The sequence below is a fragment of the Trachypithecus francoisi genome, unplaced genomic scaffold (genome assembly GCF_009764315.1).
Source record: "Trachypithecus francoisi isolate TF-2019V2 unplaced genomic scaffold, Tfra_2.0 Lachesis_group5, whole genome shotgun sequence".
In the NCBI taxonomy this organism is placed as follows: Eukaryota; Metazoa; Chordata; class Mammalia; order Primates; family Cercopithecidae; genus Trachypithecus; species Trachypithecus francoisi.
Window position 1 is genome coordinate 122046836 of NW_022681470.1, and position 19471 is coordinate 122066306.

Consider the following 19471-nt stretch of genomic DNA (forward strand, 5'->3'; position numbering starts at 1 on the left):
AATGTACAAAATATCTGTGAATAATAACAGATTTTCTTCTTCCTTTTCAATTAGTATTTGTTTATTTCTTTTTATTGCCTTAGTAGTTTGGCTAGGATTTCTGATACAATGTTATATAGTTATGGTGAGAATGATGGACATCTTTATAGATGGAAAGCACTTACATTTCAACATAGTATAATGTTAAATGTACATACATATTATATATGCATATGTAATAGATTATATATTCTTGACATTCTTACCAAATGTAGACAGTTTCTTTCTATTTCTAGTTTGTTCAGAGATTTTATTATGAGTGGGGTTTATTTATCAAATATATTCTCTGTATCTATTAAGTTGATTATATGCTTTTTCCTTCTTATTCTATTAAATTTAATATAAATAATGTTAACAGAAATCGTTTGCTTTTAAGATGTTAATCCAGTCTTGAATCCTTGGAATAAACACCATCTATTGTTATGAATTGTGTTATTCAAAGAACTTGTCCATTTTCATAAAATTATTGAATTTATTGACATAAATTTCTTCATAGTATCCGCTTATTGGCTTTTTATTGTCTATGGGATCTATAGTCAAGTTCCTGTTTTCATTTCTGCTATTAGAAATTACGTTTTCTCTCTTTTTTCTTTTTCTTCTCTTTCTTGCCAGGGTTTATTAGGGTTTTCAAGAAATTCACTTTTGGCTTTGCTTTTTTTTTTTTTTTTCTTTTGTATATTAATTCTTTATTTAATTTATTTTGGCTCTTATGATATCTCTTTTCATTTAATATTCTGTTCTTTTATTTGCTTATTGTGAAGAATACTTAGTTCATTAATTTTAATACTTCCTTTGTTTTAAGATGGAGTCACGTTCTGTGGCCCAAACTGGGGTGCAATGGTGTGATCTTGGCTCACTGCAACCTCCACCTCCTGGGTTCAAGTGATTCTCCTCCCTCAGCCTCCTGAGTAGCTGGGATTTCAGGCATCTGCCACCACACCAGGCTAATTTTTAATACTTTTCTCTTTTTCTATGCATTTAGCCTATAAACATCTTTTCAAGTATAACCTTAGCTGCATTTTACAATAGTATTTTAACTTGTATTTAGTTCAATATAGTTTCTACTTTCTATTTTAATATTTCTTTGATTGTGAGTTATGTAGAAATATATTGCTTGATATCCAAAAACATGGTTTAGTTTTCACTTTGAAACTCTTTAATTTTATTTATGCTCTATTAAATTTTTGACAACTGATTTGATATTTGTAACATAAATATCTTAAATATTACACTATTGACAAAAACAATCAGTGCTGAAAATCATTAGTATATATTTTATTCATGATGCATTCATTCCACATTTATTGAGCGTGTGCTAGATACAAGCACTGTACATGCTAGTGACTAAGTGAGGGATTCAAAGGGAATGTATGGACCCTGCCCTTGCCCTAGGGGAACTCACAACCTACTGAAGTGACAATCCCAGGAAAGGCAGTGTTCACTGATTCTCCTTAGCTTTGTTCTTTTCAACTATAGCCACCAAATTAAAATGTTAATGATAAAACCTCACAAGCGTTGAGTGAGGTAAAAATTCTCATATACAGCTAAATGTTGACTGCCTTATGGTTGCTCTATAAGGCTCACAGATAATACCATAGCAGGGATAAGCTTAAACGTGCGAGAATTTTTTTTTTCTGTAACTGAAACTTATTTGTATTCAAAGTCCCCATTTAGCTGCAGTGACAAAAATCTTATCAATGGGAGGCCTCTTCATCAGAAAGTCAGAAACATTGACTGAAGCATAGTCATCAGTGGGCTGTGGATTCTCCAAGGCTCCTCTGCACAGCCTCTGCCCTGGAGGTTGTGGGAGGGTGGGAGGGCATTCCCAAACAGTCTCTCCTTCCCCTGAAGTGGGGAAGGAGGGTACATGAGTCTCATTCTAATTCCTCCTCTCTTAATCTTGATTTTGTTTTTCTTTTTTGCCTTAGATGATGGTACTCCTTCCAGCCCAGGATTTTTGCTTCAGGGGCACCTGCCATAACTCATTTTTGCGGATGAAGAATTTGAGGCTTCAGATTAGGTGAATGGCTTGGAAAACCACAGGGAGAAGGAGCACAGTAAGAATCTGGCCCATAGTAAATGTCTAACAAACATTTGGCTGTCAGTACCGGCGCTCCCCAGCTGGTGTTATTTTTCATATGTGAGCAGGCTAATTCAGAGTATTATTTCAGGGAACAAATACTTGAATTACTTATATGTCCAAGGTGCCAAGGTTACAGGGAATTAACTAGATAAAGTCTCTGGCCTTACTGGGCTTACATTATATAGAAAGGCAAGTAAGAGACAATAAATAGGTTAAAAAAAAAAAAAAGAGAAAAACAAGGTAATTTCAACCACAACTGGTGCCAGAATACTTTCCCTCTAGGGTGCCCCAGGATTCTCTTTGGCCTCTGTCATTGGATATCACAGGAAGCAACTCTGGTAGCTGGCCCTTCCCTCTCTTCCTGCAAAACCTGACAGACCATTTATTTCTCTGTCTGACATACCTTTCTTTTCTCTTGTCCTGGGAGCATTTACCAGGCACAGGCTCCAGCATCCCACCCAGCATCCTCTAGTTACTTTCTGTTATCGATTTCCTACTTAATTTCTTATGTTGAAAGAACATACTATATAATTTTCATTTTTAGAAATGTGATTTGTTTTATGGCCAGCATATGGCTTATTTTGGTAAATATTCCTTGTAAACTTGAGAATAATGTGTATTTTGAAGTAGTTAGGTAAAGTAATTTTTATGTATAATGTATATCAGTGAGGGTGCTTTTGTGCATAGTGGTGTTCAAACATTTGCAAATACCTACACTGATTTTTTTTTCTTCTATCATTGTTTTTTTCCTTTCTTTTTTTTTTTTTTTTTGAGATGGAGTATCACTCAGTTGCCCAGGCTGGAGTGCAGTAGCACAATCTTGGCTCACTGTAACCTCCGCCTCCCGGGTTCAAGTGATTCTCCTGCCTCAGCCTCCTGAGTAGCTGGGATTACAGGCATGTGCCAACAAGTTCAGATAATTTTTGAATTTTTAATAGAGATGGGGTTTCACCATATTGGTCAGGCTGGTCTCAAACTCCTGACCTCAAGTGATCCACCTGCTTCGGCCTCCTAAAATACTGCAATTACAGCCATGGGCCACCGCCCCTGGCCTCTTCTATCATTTTCTAAATTGAGTTACATCCAAATATTTTCTTGGATTTTCATATTCCTCCTCTTAGTTTTTCTGATTTTGGCTGTATTTTTAGTGCATGTTATTAAGAGCATACACACATAGAACTGCCATACCTTTTTGTTGAATTATTAAAGTCTGCTGTATCTGGTATCGGTTTGCTATACCACATTTCTTTTACTGAGTTTTATGTGAAGTGTGTGTGTGTATAATATTCTTTTAATGTTTCCTGTGTCCTCGTTTTAAAAGCATGTCTCTTGTAAGATAACCAAACTATAGACACACACACACACACACACACACACACACACACACAGACACACACACACACACACACACACGATTTTCTTGGAATTTTTCCCACTTAATAAATAAAAGGAAAAGTTTCTTGAGGAAGCCACTCTACTGATTTTTAAAATAATCCGTGTGGCTTCCTATCACCTACTTAACTGCCCTGTACTCTTAGCCACCATGCTGACTGTACCACTCTGGGAAGGGTAGGTGGGACAGGAAGGGCTGGGGAAGAACCTGAAGATGGAAATGGAAAAAAAGATCGTAGGCGAAGAAGAGAAGATGGAAAGAATGAGTGCCATTATGTTTTTAAAAGAATTTTTACCTCTACACCCTCTCTCCTGTCCTTTCGCAACTTCAGTTACATATATTTGGCCTTCTTGTGAATTCTTTACATTTCTTGCCCTCTCCTTTATTTTTCCATCTTTTTGTCTCACACTCCTTCTATGTATGTTCTTCTGACCTGTTTTCTAGTTCACTAATTTTCTCTTCTGTTATGTGTAATTTATTATTAAGCCTATTCATTGGTTTCTTAATTTTATTACTGTATTTCCAGTTTTCTCCAAAGCCTTATCATCTTCCAAAATACAGATCTCCTTCTCTTTCTCCTTCTTCTTCTTTACTTTAGGCTTTTCTTGATGCTGATTTTCATTTAGCTCACCCAAAGGACATTCATAGCAATAGCATAGAACGTAAAAGATAATATATAACCAATACTTAACAGAAAAATATTTTATATCTCGATTCTGTAGGAGTTTCTTTTCTTAATTAAGAAGGTGACTATGCCTAAATGGTGTCAGAACATCAGAGCAGATTGTCCAACTTGGTCAAATTTACTTAGGAACAAGAAAAGAAAAATGTCAAAGGATTGAAGCTTTTCTGTTTACTGAATATTAATGCTTTATAAGTCTTCTGTAGCAATTACATTATTTTCTCCTAGGGCATAGATAGATAGTAATTGTTTTATTTGTACAAAGTTTCACTTTCTAACTTTTACAAAAAATGCTTCTACTCTGAGTCCTCCCACAGTCCAAAGGCCTGAAAGTTCAAGCAGATGTTGATTCTCTGGTATTAATGACCTCTTTAAAGGTGTGTGTCTGACTGAAGCTGGACCAAGCAGAGCTCTGTCCTGGGATTTTATAATTTTGCTCTGGAGAGACAGGTCACAGGCTCCCTTTGATAATAGATATTGGAGATTCTGGCACTGATTGATGGAAATGCGCCCTATCCTGAAGAAGAAGCTAGTTCGTAGCAGATGCTAATGAAACCAAGAAACAGAAACAGAGTCACTTGAGGGCTCCGCTTCAGCTCTTTGGTTACCACAGTTAATAAATTCCTCTTTGCCTAATTTGGACTTTTGTCAGACACAGCCAAAAGAGTTCTGACTAAGGCGTCCTCTTTTTGTTTTGCTGAGGCCTGAAAATTACGGGGTGAATTTTATAGTTTGATCACTATGACTGAATCCAAAGGTATTTACACATTTCAAAGGCCTTTTAAAATTTCGCATCTATTCCTACAATAGAAGCAGCTTGGTATATTGAAGGAATGCCACTGATGAGGTTTGAAGACCCAGAAAACTACTTTTTCTCTCAGAACCTCCAATGTCTCACCTACAAAATGGGGATAAATATTTTCCTATGACACAATGTGTGGCGAGGGTTAATTGAATTAATACAACTGAAGAAATCTGAAAGAAAAGCAAGACAAGTATTATTTCAATTTGTTTGAGAGAAAACTCAGCTTCAGAGAATTCAATCAATTAAATGCCCACAGCACTGTGCACATTGTCAGCACCGGCCTTAGTTGTACATTATGAGCATCTCTACGAGTTCCGCAAGGCGTAGTAGACACTTGGCTCCTGTGAAGAGGAGGGAAGTGAGAAAGAAGTTAACATCCCCTGAGGCAAACGTCAAGCCTCCTAGTCCTTCAGGAAGATAAATCTGAGGCATGTTCCACACAGTTTCTCAGGGGGCCCCCACCATGATTTGAACCCCAGTGGTCCTAAGTGGTAACTGGCTAACTAAGGCATACTTTATTGCCTTTCCATATGTCACTCTCCCTACTCTCTTCCGCTTCCCACATTTTTCTCTCAAATAAAGTACTTTTGCTCAAGATGACATCGTCTCAGCCTCTGCTTTCAGGGGTTGCCAGAATAAGATATACTTATTGATTATCCAAATCAACAAAAATGAGAAAAAGCATTGACAACACTCATATTTATCAATCTTGAGTACTCATTGATCTCAAAAATAAGACTTGAACCCCCAGGACACTCAGGATTTTATTTGCATAAGCCACAGTAATTAAGAAATTCAATTTGGTTTTGAAATGGAGATTGATATATAGAAACACAACCCCATACACACATCCTCACGCAGTCTGTGGGAAGTGTTTCCAGATTATTCTTGTTTGTGGTATTTGTTGTGTGGTCCTAGTGGGGAAGAAGTAGTAAAGAGTCTTTGTTCACCTCAGATAAATTTATAAACTAACTGAATAGATGGTTAGCCAAGAGATGGGCTTTGTCTACAAGCCTGCTTATAAATAAAATGATGTTCTAATTTTTATTAACTAATAGGCAGTAAAACAGCAATAAAAAGAAGTATATTAGAATTAAACAAAGAGGGAGGTTCACGTCTCACTTTAAAGTGGTCAGCTGTTTTTCCCCAAAACCCCAAACAATCCTCTGTCTTTTCTCACCATTTTGCTTTAGAATTTACCACCAACCATTGGAGGAAAGTGAACTGTTTTTGACCTACATTTGTGATGAGTCTGGCATGATGTAATTCTGATTGTGCTGTCAAAGAAAATCACATATTCCACCCCCCCACACACAAATAATTATGTGTAAAACAAACGTGATTATCATTGTTAGTGTGGAAGGGTACTATTTAAAATTATGAATGAATATTTTTCCCTTTACATTTGCTTTTCCTCTTTGACCTTTACTCCTTTCAAGCAACTGGGCAGTTTCATGGAGAAAACACAAAGCAGAAACTAGAAAAAAAATAAACAAGTCTTTTTCTGAATGTTGCTCCTTTGAGAACTATGTTTAAGTCTATTTACAAATAAAATGCTTTTCTAATTTTTGTTAAGTAATAGCAAACAGTGAAACACTATGAAGAATAGTTCTAATAGAATTAAACATGGGAAGAAGTCCAGAGCTGGTTGTAAAGAAGCCAACTGTATTTTTTTTCCCACTAACTCCCAAACTAAATGTAACGTATCCACTTCCCTTCCTTAGAGAAACAAAAATTACTCATAATTTTGATGAAAGACATATAAGAAAATACTATATGAGAAAGAAAAACCCTCCTATCCCACAGACCTTGGAGTGAAAGTTTTTGGGGCCTGTGAGAAGAAAAAGATTCAGGAGAAGTGTGAAGAATGTGGATGTCAGTAGTTCAGGGTGAAAAGTCCTTTATCTTACTTCCATGATAGATAACCCCCACCAGCGCCACCCGCCCCACTACCCGCCAGAGGCAGAAAAACCAAACCAAACCAAACCCAGATGGCCTGCGGTTGGGGGTACATCCCAAAGGAGAAAAGATACTGCCTCCTTTCCTAGTTAAGAATCTGAGCAATGGCAAGGTCCCCCAAAACTGAATTGGCTGAGTGGTATATATAACCACACGAGACCTTAAAACAGACCAGCTAGGATTTCCACACTCTGTGGCAAGAAAAACGAACAATTCCTTTGTACCGAACAGGAACATGGAAGTCATGGAGGTTGTTGCTGGACCTGAGGGGTCTTGTGGCAGAAACCAAGCAAAGCTAGTGCAATACAGGAACCAATGACTGAGGCCCAGGAGGGATGCTGGACATCTCTGTGGATTCCAGGGTTCATAGCTGCTGACAAGAAAGCCACACCCCCTCCTGTGCCCCCAATACCTTGGCACTATGTAAACTCCCTGGAGCACATATACAACTCAGAGGAAAAATGGAGGGGCCACTAAGCTGGCTAACATGAAGTTTTCACCTCCCTGGAAAAGTTAGGACACAAAGTAGAAATTATGTTTAATTGTAGAAAATAAGGGATTTTTTTTTTGTATACTTGAAGATGCGTGAACATGTGAGGCACAAACTAATCATAATTTTGTTTTTAATAGAAATTTTGTTTTGTTAAATTCCATATTTATTCTTCCAACTAGACTTAAAAGCAAAAAAAAAGCTCCTTACAAAGAACATTAGTGTGACTTTTAAATTCTATTTAACAATTGTCAAATAAAAATAAACATGTTGAAGATTTAAAAGAAAATGATGTCTGCTTGTCTTTCTTTGACTTTTGCCTTTGCTATGCTGTAATAATGAAAGTTCTGTTCTGTACACTTAGGGCTAAAACTCACTTATTATCTCTGTGTTACTAAAAGCTTTTGGTTTGATTCTTTAGTGTCACGATGTGGAAAGATGGTTGCATTTTGCCTGACTCTTGTGTACCGTTTGACAACCTCCTACTCAGAGAGGATTGGGAGACTGGGCTCAGTAGTTATTGTGCTGTACAAAGGAAATTATTACAAAGAAATATTCATACAATAGGAAAGGAAAAATGAAATTCACAGATTTTGGCACAACATGAATTGATTTACTTCAGACAATGAATATCTTCATGTTAAGGTTATGTAATTAAAATCTTTTGCTTTAAATTCTTTCAAATGTTCTTTAAAGAAGTGAATTTTCTTTCATTAGGAAAATTAGAATAATCTCTGTACTCCCACACCTCTGTATGTATAACTACTGCTTACATTATGATAATTATGCCTAAGAAATGTCAGCCCTAATTTATCCCTCTATGGGCCAACCCTCCCACCTCCATTTCTGTGCATACATTCATTTTATAAATTGCTTTTTCAGGTTCTCTAATGTAAATCAATGGCATTGAAGTCCATAATTAATGGCCTCCCTGTATTCATCCCCTTTGCAAAGTGACCTTGCAGATTCTTCCATCAAGAGGTAAGTCTATTGCCTTACTCCCTTAATCTGGGCTAAACCTCGTGCCTTGTTTTGGTCAATAGAATGTGACAGAAGAGCTAAGGTGCCACTTTTGAGCTTAGGCTTTAGGCAGTCATGAGTGCTTCTGCTTTTTCTCTTGAAACCATGCCACTGCCATGTGAATAAGCCTAGGCCAACTTGTGAAGGATAAGAGACTATGTGGAAGAAAGCCCCATTATTCCGTCTAGAAGCCAGCCCAGAGTTAGATGATCCCTAAATGTGTGAGACAGTCCACCCAAGACCAGAAGAGCTGCCTACTAGACCCATGGCTGATTCAGATGCATGAGTGAATCTAGGCAAGAATCCAAGTTACCCTGATGACTCCCAATATGTGCATTTGTTTGAAGCCACTTAGTTAGTATTGGGGCTTGTTTGTTATGCAGCAGAGCTGACTAATGCATCTAATAATTAGTGTTTTCTTCAAACATTTCATTTTACCCTATGATTTCTTAAAAGTCCTTGGATATTTGGACACAGATTTATAATTTGTGTAATATTTTATAACATTGCATTGAGATTTTTCATGTGAACTGGGTGTGTGGGGTATTCCTTTCAGTATTTATTTATGTTGTATTTATGTGGCATTTGTATTAGTCATCTTGGGATGCCATAACAAAATATCATAGGCTCTTTGTGTAGCCTAGTTTGGCTTAATAAAAAGTAGTTAATTCTCAGAGTTCTGAAGTTTGGGAAGCACATTATCAGGGTACAGGCCAGTTTGGGTCCCGGAGAGGGCTCTCCTCCTGGCTTGATGACAGCTGCCTTCTCACTACGTCCTCCTCACGTGGTGAAGAGAGAGAGAGGGAGAGAGGAAGGCAGGGGGCGGAGAGAGAGAGAGAGAGAGAGGAAGGCGGGGGGCGGAGAGAGAGAGAGAGAGAGAGAGAGAGAGAGAGAGAGAGAATGAGAGAATGCTCTGATATCTCTTCTTATAAGGACAGTAATTCTACCAGATTAGGATCCCAACTTTATGACTGCATTTAACCTTAATTACTTTCTTAATCTGAATGCAGTCACATTAAAGATAGGAAATTCAGCATATACATTTATACATTTAGGGAGACACAATTCTGTCCACAACAGCATCTGAAGAGATCATATTTTTGCAATTGCAAATTATGCCGCTACAAACGTGCTTGTGCGAGTATCTTTTTTGTATAATGACTTTTCCTCTGGGTAGTTACCTAGTAGTGGGATTGCTGGAGAAAATGGTAGATCTACTTTTAGTTCTTTAAGGAATCTCTGCATTGTTTTCCGTGGTGGTTGTACTAGTTTAAATTTACACCAACAGTGTAAAAGTGTTACCTTTTGCCACATCCATGCCAACATTTATTATGGTTTGATTTTTTGATTATGGCTATTCTTGCAGGAGTGAGGTGGTAACGCATTGTGGTTTTGATCTGCATTTCCCCACTATCAGTTAGTGATGTTGAGCATTTTTCCATATGTTTGTTGACCATTTGTATATCTTTTTTGACAATTGTCTATTCATGTCCTTAGCCCACTTTTTGATGGGATTGGTTGTTCTTTCTTGCTGATTTGTTTGAGTTCTTTGTAGATTCTGGATATTAGTCCTTTGTCAGATGTAAAGATTGTGAGGATTTTATCCCACTCTGTGGGTTGTCAATTCTGCTGATTATTTCTTTTGTTGTGCAGATGGTTTTTAGTTTAATTAAGTCCCATCTGTTTATCTTGGTTTTTGTTGCATTTGTTTTTGGGTGTGTGGTCATGAAGTCTTTGCCTAAGCCCATGTCTACAAGGGTTTTCTGATGTTGTCTTCTAGAATTTTCATGGTTTCAGGTCTTAGATTTAAGTATTTGATCCATCTTGAGTTGATTTTTGTATAAGGTGAGAGATGAGGACCCAGTTTCCTGCATGTGGCTTGCCAATTATCCCTGCACCATTTGCTGTTTTCCCCATTGTATGTTTTCATTTGCTTTGTTGAAGATCAGTTGGCTCTATTTGGCTTTATTTCAGGGTCCTCTATTCTATTCCATTGGTCTATGTGCCTGTTTTTATACCAGTGCCATGCTGTTTTGGTGACTATGGCCTTATACTATAGTTTGAAGTTGGGTAATGTGATGCCTTCAGATTTGTTCTTTTTGCTTAGTCTTGCTTTGGCTATGCAGATTCTTTTTTGGTTCCATACCAATTTTAGGATTTTTTTTTCTGGTTATGTGAAGAATGATGGCAGTATTTTAATGGAAATTGCATTGAATTTATAGGTTCCTTTTGGCAGTATGTTCGTTTTCACAATATTGATTCTACCCATCTATGAATATGAAGTGTGTTTCCATTTGTTTATGTAGTCTGTGATTCTTTCAGCAGTGTTTCATAATTTTCTTTGTAGAGCTCATTCACCTCCTTAGTTAGGTATATTCCTAAGTATTTTGTTTTATTTTTTGCAGGTATTATAAAAGCAGTTGAGTTTTGATTTGATCATCAGCTTGGTCACTGTTGGTATATAGCAGAACTACTGATTTGTGTACATTAATTTTGTATCCTGAATCTTTGCTGAATTCTTTTATCAGTTCTAGGAGCTTTTTGGAGGAGATTTTAGGGTTTTCTAAATCATATCATCAACAAACAGTAACAGTTTGACTTCCTGTTTACTAATTTAGATGCCCTTGATTTCTTTCTCTTGTCTGATTACTCTGGGTAGGACTTCCAGTACTATGTTGAATAGAAGTGGTGAAAGTGGGTATCCTTGTTTTGTTCCATTTCTCAGGGGGATGCTTTCAACTTTTCCCCATCAGTATAATGTTGGCTGTGGGTTTGTCACAGATGGCTTTTATTACCTTAAGGTATGTCCCTTCTGTGCCAATTTTTCTGAGGGTTTTCATCATAAAGGGACACTGGATTTTGTCAACTGCTTTTTCTGCATCTATTGAAGTGATCATGCGATTTTTGTTTTTAATTCTGTTTATGTGATGTATCACATTTATTGACTTGTGTATGGTAAACCATTCCTGCGTCCCTGGTATGAAACCCACTTGATCATGGTGGATTATCTTTTTGATATACTGTTGGATTTGGTTAGCTACTATTTTGATGAGGATTTTTATATTTATGTTTATTAGGAATATTGATCTCTAGTTTTCTTTTTTGGTTATGTCTTTCACTGGTTTTGGTATTAAAGTGACACTGGCTTCATAGAATGATTTAAGGAGGATTCCCTTTTTCTGTATCCTGTGGAATAGTGTCAATAGTATTGGTACAATTCTTCTTTGAATGTCTGATAGAATTCAGTTATAAATCTGTCTGGTCCTGGACTTTTTCTTTGGTGGCAATTTTTAAATTACCATTTCAATCTCGCTGCTTGTTATCAGTCTATTCAGAGTTTCTCTATCTTCATGGCTTAATCTAGGAGGTTTGTATATTTCCAGGAATTTATTGACCTTCCCTAGGTTTTCTAATTCATGTGCATAAAGGTGTTCATATTGGCCTTGAATAATCTTCTGTATTTCTGTGGTATAAGTAATAATATCTCCCATTTTGTTTCTAATTGAGCTTACTTGGATCTTCTTTCATGTTTTCTTGGTTTATCTTGCTAAACGTCTATCAGTTTTATTTATCTTTTCAAAGAACCAGCATTTTGTTCATCTTTTGTATTTTTTGTTTGTTTGTTTCAATTTCATTTAGTTCTGCTCTGATCTTTGTTATTTCTTTTTTTCTGCTGAGTTTGGGTTTGGATTGTTCTTGTTCCTCCAGTTCCATGAGGTGTGACCTTAGATTGTCTATTTGTACTCTTTCAGAATTTTTGATGTAGTGATTTAATGCTATGAACTTTCCTCTTAGCAACATTTTTGCTATATCCCAGAGGTTTTATAGGTTGTGTCACTATCATTGTTCAGTTTAGATAATTTTTTATTTCCATCTTGATTTCATTATTGACCCAAAAATCATTCAGGAGCAAGTTATTTTATTTTCATGTGTTTGCATGGTTTTGAGGGATCCTTTTGAAGTTAATTTGCAATTTTATGGCACTGTGGTCTGAGAGAGTACTTGATTTAATTTTGATTTTCTTAAATTTACTGAGACTTGTTTTGTGGCATATCATATGATCTACCTTGGAGAATGTTCCATGTGCTGATGAACAGAATGTATGTTCTGCAGTTGTTGGGTAGAATGTTCTGTAAATATCTCTTAAGTTCATTTGTTGTAGGGTATAGCTTAAGTCCACTGTTTTTTTTGTTGACTTTCTGTCTTGATGACCTGTCTAGTGCTGTCAGTGGAGTGTTAAAGTCCCCTACTATTGTTGTGTTGCCATCTATCTCATTTCTTAGGTCTAGTAGTAATTGTTTTATAAGTTTGGGAACTCCAGTGTTAGGTGTATATATATATATATATTTAGAATTGTGACATTAATGTTTTCTTGTTGGCCTAGTCCTTTTATCATTATATAATTTCCCTCTTTGTCTTTTTTAGCTGCTGTTGCCTTGAAGGCTTTTTTTTCGCATGATGTAAGAATAGCTACTCCTGCTCACTTTTGGTGTCCATTTGCATGGAATATCGTTTTCCAACCCCTTTTCTTAAGTTTATGTGAGTCCTTGTGGGTTAGATAAATCTCCTGAAGACAGCAGAAACCTGGTTGGTGAATTCTTATCCATTCTACCATTCTGTATCTTTTAAGTGGAGCATTTAGGTTATTTACATTCAATGTTAGTATTGGGATGTGAGGTACTATTCTATTCATTGTGCTATTTGTTGCTTGAATACCTTTTTAAAAAAATTATTTATTCTGTTTTTGTTTTATAGGTTCTATGAGATTTATGCTTTAAGTATTTTCTATTTTGGTGTATTTTGAGGATTTATTTCAAAATTTACAGCTCCTTTTAGCAGTTCTTGTTGTGCTGGCTTGCTAGTGACAAATTCTCTCAATGTTTGTCTGGAATAGACTGTATCTTTCCTTCGTTTATGAAGCCTAGTTTCACTGGATACAAAATTCTTCACTGATAATAGTTTTGTGTAAGGACCCCAATCCCTTCTAGCTTGTAGGGTTTCTGCTGAGAAATCTGCTGTTGCTCTGATAGGTTTTCCTTCATAGGTTACCTGATGGTTTTGCCCCACAGTTTTTAAGATTCTTTCCTTCATCTTGACTTTAGATAACCTGATGACTAAGTGCCTAGGTGATGATCTTTTTGTGATGAGTCTCCCAGGTGTTCTTTGAGCTTCATGTATTTGGATGTCTAGATCTCTAGCAAGGCTGGGGAAGATTTCCTCGATTACTCCCTCAAATATGTTTTCCAGACTTTTAGATTTCTCTTCTTCCCCAGGAACACTAATTATTCTTAGATTTGGGTACTTAACATAGTCCTAAATTTTTGGAGGCTTTGTTCATTTTTAAAAAATTCTTTTCACTTTATCTTTGACGGATTATGTACATTGAAAGCCTTGGCTTCAAGCTCTGAAGTTCTTTCTTCTGCTTATTCGATTCTATTGTTGAGACTTTCAGTGCATTTTGTATTTCTTTAAGTGCGTCTTTGATTTCCAGAAGTTGTGATTACTTTTTATTTATGCTATCTATTTCATGACGATTTTTCCTTTCATATCCTGAATCATGTTTTTGATTTCTTTAAGTCGGACTTCACCCTTCTTTGGTGTCTCCTTGATTAGCTTAATAATTAACCTTCTGAATTATTTTTCTGGCCTCAGAGATTTTGTCTTGGTTTGGATCCATTACTGGTGAGCTGGTGTGATCTTTTGGGGCTGTTGAAGAACCTTGTTTTGTCATATTACCAGAATTGTTTTTCTGGCCCCTTCTCATTTGGGTAGACTGTGTCAGAGGGAAGATCTGGGACTCAAGGGTCATTGTTTAGATTCTTGTGTCCCACAGGGTGCTCTTTTGATGTGGTATTCTCCCCCTTCCCCTAGGGATGGGCCTTCCTGAGAGCAAAACTGCAGTGATTGTTTTGGTTCTTCTGAGTCTACCCACCTAGCAGAGCTACCAGGCTCTGGGCTGGCACTGGGGAGTGTCTGCAAAGAGTCTTGTGATGTGATCCATCTTCAGGTCTTTCAGCCATAGATACCAGCACCTGCTCTGGTGGAGGTAGCAAGGGTGAGAAGTGGACTCTGTGAGGGTTCTTGGTTGTATTTTTGTTTAGTGTGCTAGTTTTGTGTTGGTTGGCCTCTAGCCAGGAGGTGGTGCTTTCAAGAGTGTATCAGCTGTGATACTACAGGGAGGATGCAAACTTGTCCTAGGGTTGCCTGGTTAAGTATTCAGGTTTCTCAGGTGGTGGGCAGGACCAAGAGATGATGTCCCTTGTCTTCAGCAACCAGGGTGGGTAGAGAAAGACCACTAGGTAGGGGCAGGGATAAGCATGTCTGAGCTCAGACTCTCCTTGGGTAGAGCTTGCTATGACTGCTGTGGGGGATGGGGTGTGGTTCCAAGGCCAGTGGAGTTGTATTCCCAGGGAGATTATGGCTGCCTCTGCTTCATCATACAGGTCATCAAGGAAGTAGGGGAAAGCTGGCAGTTCACAGGCCTCACACTGCTCCCATGCAGCCCACTGTCCTAAAGGCTGATCTCACTCCCACTGTGCCCTCCAATAGCACTGAATATATTTCCAGGCAGCCAGTGAACAGGGCTGAGAACTTGCACTGGACTGCCAGCCTCCCTTCTGAGAAAGCAAGCAGACTCTCGGTTTTTTGGAGTCTCAGGGAGCCTACAGCATCGATCCAGTTCCTTTAAAGCCTCTGTGGATTCTCTCAGCTTTCCTGGTATCTTCCTGTGGTAATTTTTGGAGCCAAAACTCACGATGTGAGTCTCCATATGCTTCTCTGTCTGTCCGAGTGGGAGCTGCCAGCTAGTTTTGCCTCCTATCCTCCATCTTCCCTATTACCTGTTGCTAACATCTTATTTTTGTTCCCTATAAATGACTAGCAGCAGTTTGCCGTAGGGCCTAGGATACCTCTTTAAATTTTCTTTTTCTTTTTCTTTTTGTCCCTGTCAGTCAGAATGGGGTACTTTCTAAGTGCTCACACCAGTGATGGCAGCTAGGTAGGGTTGTGTGTGTGTTTGTGTATGTGTGTGTGTGTGTTTTACCTTTTTTGAGGACATTACAATTTGAATTTGGCCTCTTGACCTGTACCTTCTCTTTATTTCACTTTCTGACAGAAATGAAGAGTGATCAATATTTTAGAGATACTGTAACTTTATTTTCTTCCAAATATCTGACAGTTTACATTTTTGATTTGAACATTTATCTAGATAGTCTTATAAAGGAGAAATAACATATTTAATTATATATTTATTTAACTTTAATTTGGGTAAAAGAAAAAAGATATGAAATATATTCTTTTCTGGTAAATCTTTTAAATATGATATTAGTCTTCATGGATTTATGATTTGGATTAATTAAATTAATCTCTTTAAACTTTCAGAAATATAGTTAAAAATACTCTTTCCTGTAAGGCAAATAAAAATGGTTCTTAGATTATGAAGCTCAACACCTAAAAAGCTTAGGGTGGAATATCAAGTAAGAGGTCTAAAAGAGAAAGACTCATTTCATGGGAGTCTAGTTCTATTTCTGTAGAGATTTCTGAATGTACTTGTTGAAGGCCTTTTTTTTCCTGCTACTCTATTAATGGGGAAGCTATTGATGACCTGATGTGGATAGGAACAATGGAAATTTTAGGACAAAGAGGATGAAGATTAATGAAGAAAAAAATATATTTCATTGATAGACTTGCTCTTGCATGAGCTTGGAATGGGCTGACTTACAGGACAAAGCTCACATCTGTATAACTTGATTTTTGTTATATGTATAATCACTTATCTTGCCAGGATGTCTTGGACATCAACAGGTGCCACACACAGGACCCCCCCTCTGCCAATGTGTGTCACTCAACTGTCTCCTATTGATCACTGAAGAGCTAGGATAATTTATAAGAATACAGCCATGTGTTGGCAGCCTTCCTGACTCTCCTGTATTCTTCCTGACTCTTCCTGACTCTTCAGCCTTTCCCTATTAATTTTAGCTTTATTTCCTTAAACTTGAAATATATCCAAGGCTCTCTCATATATGTAAGTAAGCAATGACAAGAAACCAAAAAAGCCAAAAAGGCTTTCTTCATGCTTCAGGGAATTATCTTAATTATTTTTGTTTGTCCCTATTTCTTTTTTCCCTACTCACTCATTAATCTGGTTTCTCCCTCTGCTATGGTCCGGCACACACATTCTAGTAAGGCTACCCACTCCTAGGTCTTTAGGGACCTTTAGTATGGTGAATCCAATGGACAGTGCTCAGATATCTTCATACTTCACTTTTCTGCAGCATTTGATACTACTTAAAATTTGTTACCATTCTATTTCTTTTGTAGAATTCTTTTCTTCCATCTGCCTCTTAAATGTTGACATTCTGTGGTTTACTCCTTGGTTCTTTTTCCTTACTTCCTAAAGCTTTCTTGAGTGATCTAATAGATACCCTGCTATAATGCCAGTGACTCCTACAATGTCTCTATCCCAAGGTCCAAGCCTATGTTTCTTATTACTTATTAAGCTGCTCTCTATGGATATCTAATAGCTAAATTAAATATACTAGGTCTAAAATGAAAATATTTTTCTCCCTAAATTTGTTTATTCACAAAACTTTTATAAAATATTGCTTAATAATAATACTGTTCATTCAGTAACCCATGAAAATTCAGAATATTACTGTTAAATTTCACCTGATCATCAACTGATCATCAGCTACTCCCTCTATTACTGCACATATGCATTCCCGATCTCCTCCCATCTGTGTTGGGGATCCCCAAGACCACTCTCTAAGTTCTTTGATTTGCTAGAATGACTTGCAGGACTCAGCATATAGTTGCATTCATGAATAAGATTTATTATAGCTAAAAGATACAAAACAAAATCTACAAAGGGAAATGGTGCAGGAAGTGAAGTCTGAGAGGAAGCCAGGTACGAACTTCCAAGAGTCCTCTCCCTGTGGAGACACGTAGGACATGGTTAATCTTTTCAGCATTAATTTCAGACAACATATATGAAGGTTGTTTACCAGGCAAGCTTATTAGAGACCCAGTGCCCAATGTTTTTTGTAGTTGACTGGTCATGCAGACACCCTCTGTCTTTTACTTACCAAAATGCCAAGTTCTCAGAAGGAAATCAGGTGTTCCCTGACCAACCACACTGTTTGTATAAACAATTTAGGCAGAGTCATTTTAATAAGTTAGGGAATGCTTAAGACCTTGAAATCCAACTTCCCAGACACAGGCCAAAAGCTAATCTTGTAAGTGGCTCTTTCTGAGAATGCCATCCTCAGGCTTGCTATGTAAACTCTCTTCTGTACACTACTGTTTGTATTGAATGTCTTTGTAAGAAACATATCAGTTCTTTGGCTAAATGTTTTTAATCTTCATTAACTGTACTACAAAGTCCAACCTCCCATTCAATGATGCGTCTCAAAGGTCTATAATGGAGCCTAGAGCATGGCAGACACTCTATATACTTCATAATTGATTTGAAAACATACAAATTCCTCATAATTTTGTCGTGTTCCACATTTCCACTGTCATCTCTTATCTGTCCCCAAAGCATACTCCATGTTGCAGACTTTCCAAAGACTGTTCTTCCCAAGTTTTCTCACATTTGTCAGCTGTTTGCAAGGGAAATTTCTTTCTAGAGTACTCTTCCCTCCCTTAGCTACTAGGCCAAGTTAAGCCTCAGCTGAAGGGTTAGCTCCTATTCTTTCATGCCTTATGATGTTCTCCAGGTAGAGTTAGGTATGCTGTCTGCACATCTATGATATGGCCTTCATCAGTTTAGAAGATTTAAGAACACGTGTAATGAGCATGAATAGGTGTTTTCATGTGGTAGGTCAATGGGTCATCTATATACATTGCCACGGGGTGGTATTCATTTATTTGCCTGGTGACCTTGCCACAGTGCAGAGTCAGACCCTGAGCTATGTGTGCTCAGAATCCAGCCTCAACCACGTCTCTGTTAATAAGAATGATTGGATGTAAAGATGCTAACTCACACTAAGAGACCTCACAGAGGCCATTCTGTCAACTTAAAATGAGAAATATCTGTGAAACTGACATGACATTCACATTTGTCTGTTAAGTACCTTTGCTCTCTGTATTTAAGCTATAGTGAAAACCAAACTATCAGGGAGATGCTTGATGAGCATGGAATCAGAACAAGGAGATTTATATTCATTGTGTAATTTCAATATTTTTTGACATTAAGCTCCAATAACTGGACACAACTACCTCAGCAACAGGGATGTGCCTTCAGGCAGAGCAGATAATCCTGTAAACGTCATAAAACTCTTCTTCTGGGTAGTTCCTTTGGTAGTTGGAGTAAAACTATTGACCTTTCCCCCTTTTCCCCTGTATATGACTTTCTTTTTCTCTGTATATTTAAATGGCTGAAGTACCCCCTGTCTAATTGGCAGATTCTTTCTGATTGTAGTGTATTTAAAACAGATAATAGTCTGAATTTTACTGACCTGAAGTTCAGTCTGTTTCTTTAAGCATAGTTTCCAAATCTCTGTTCTGATAGATTGTGTTGATTTTTGAGGCAAAATTTTTTTTTCTTATTTTCTATTATTTTCTGGATATGAGGTGACCCCTGCATTGTGAATGCTTATTTATTTTACATTATTGATTTATCAAAAAACCTGTTTCTTTCTACAGGTCAGGGACTATAAATTCCTAATCCTGGTGTCCCAATCCCTAAACCAGAATTGGATTACAGACAAATATGTTGCATAAATGAATGTGAGTTGACAATTTTCTTTGGTGGTAAAGCGATGTTAATTTTCATTGGTATTTTAAACTATCCTTAAGTAAAAGTGTTATTTTGCAGTCTGTAATTATTTTAACATTTTAGAAATTGTGATTTTTTTGTATGTTTTCTGCAATTCAGCTTCCTTTTCAGGAAGTGTTATTCCATCAGTCAATAATGTATTGATACAGAGAAAAAAAAGTGGTTAAAAGCAAGGCTATTACCTTATAATTTATGGCATTACAATATTCACATGCTAAAATTA

At 37.1% G+C, this 19471-nt stretch overlaps 1 long non-coding RNA gene across 1 annotated transcript; it reads left to right on the plus strand.

Moving 5' to 3' along the window:
• The first annotated feature begins 2033 nt into the window (after positions 1–2033).
• LOC117075836 lies at positions 2034–19199 on the plus strand. Its single transcript, XR_004434151.1, has 3 exons — positions 2034–2096; positions 8334–8432; positions 19116–19199. It is a non-coding gene; the product is annotated as an uncharacterized LOC117075836 (long non-coding RNA).
• The last annotated feature ends 272 nt before the right edge of the window (positions 19200–19471 follow it).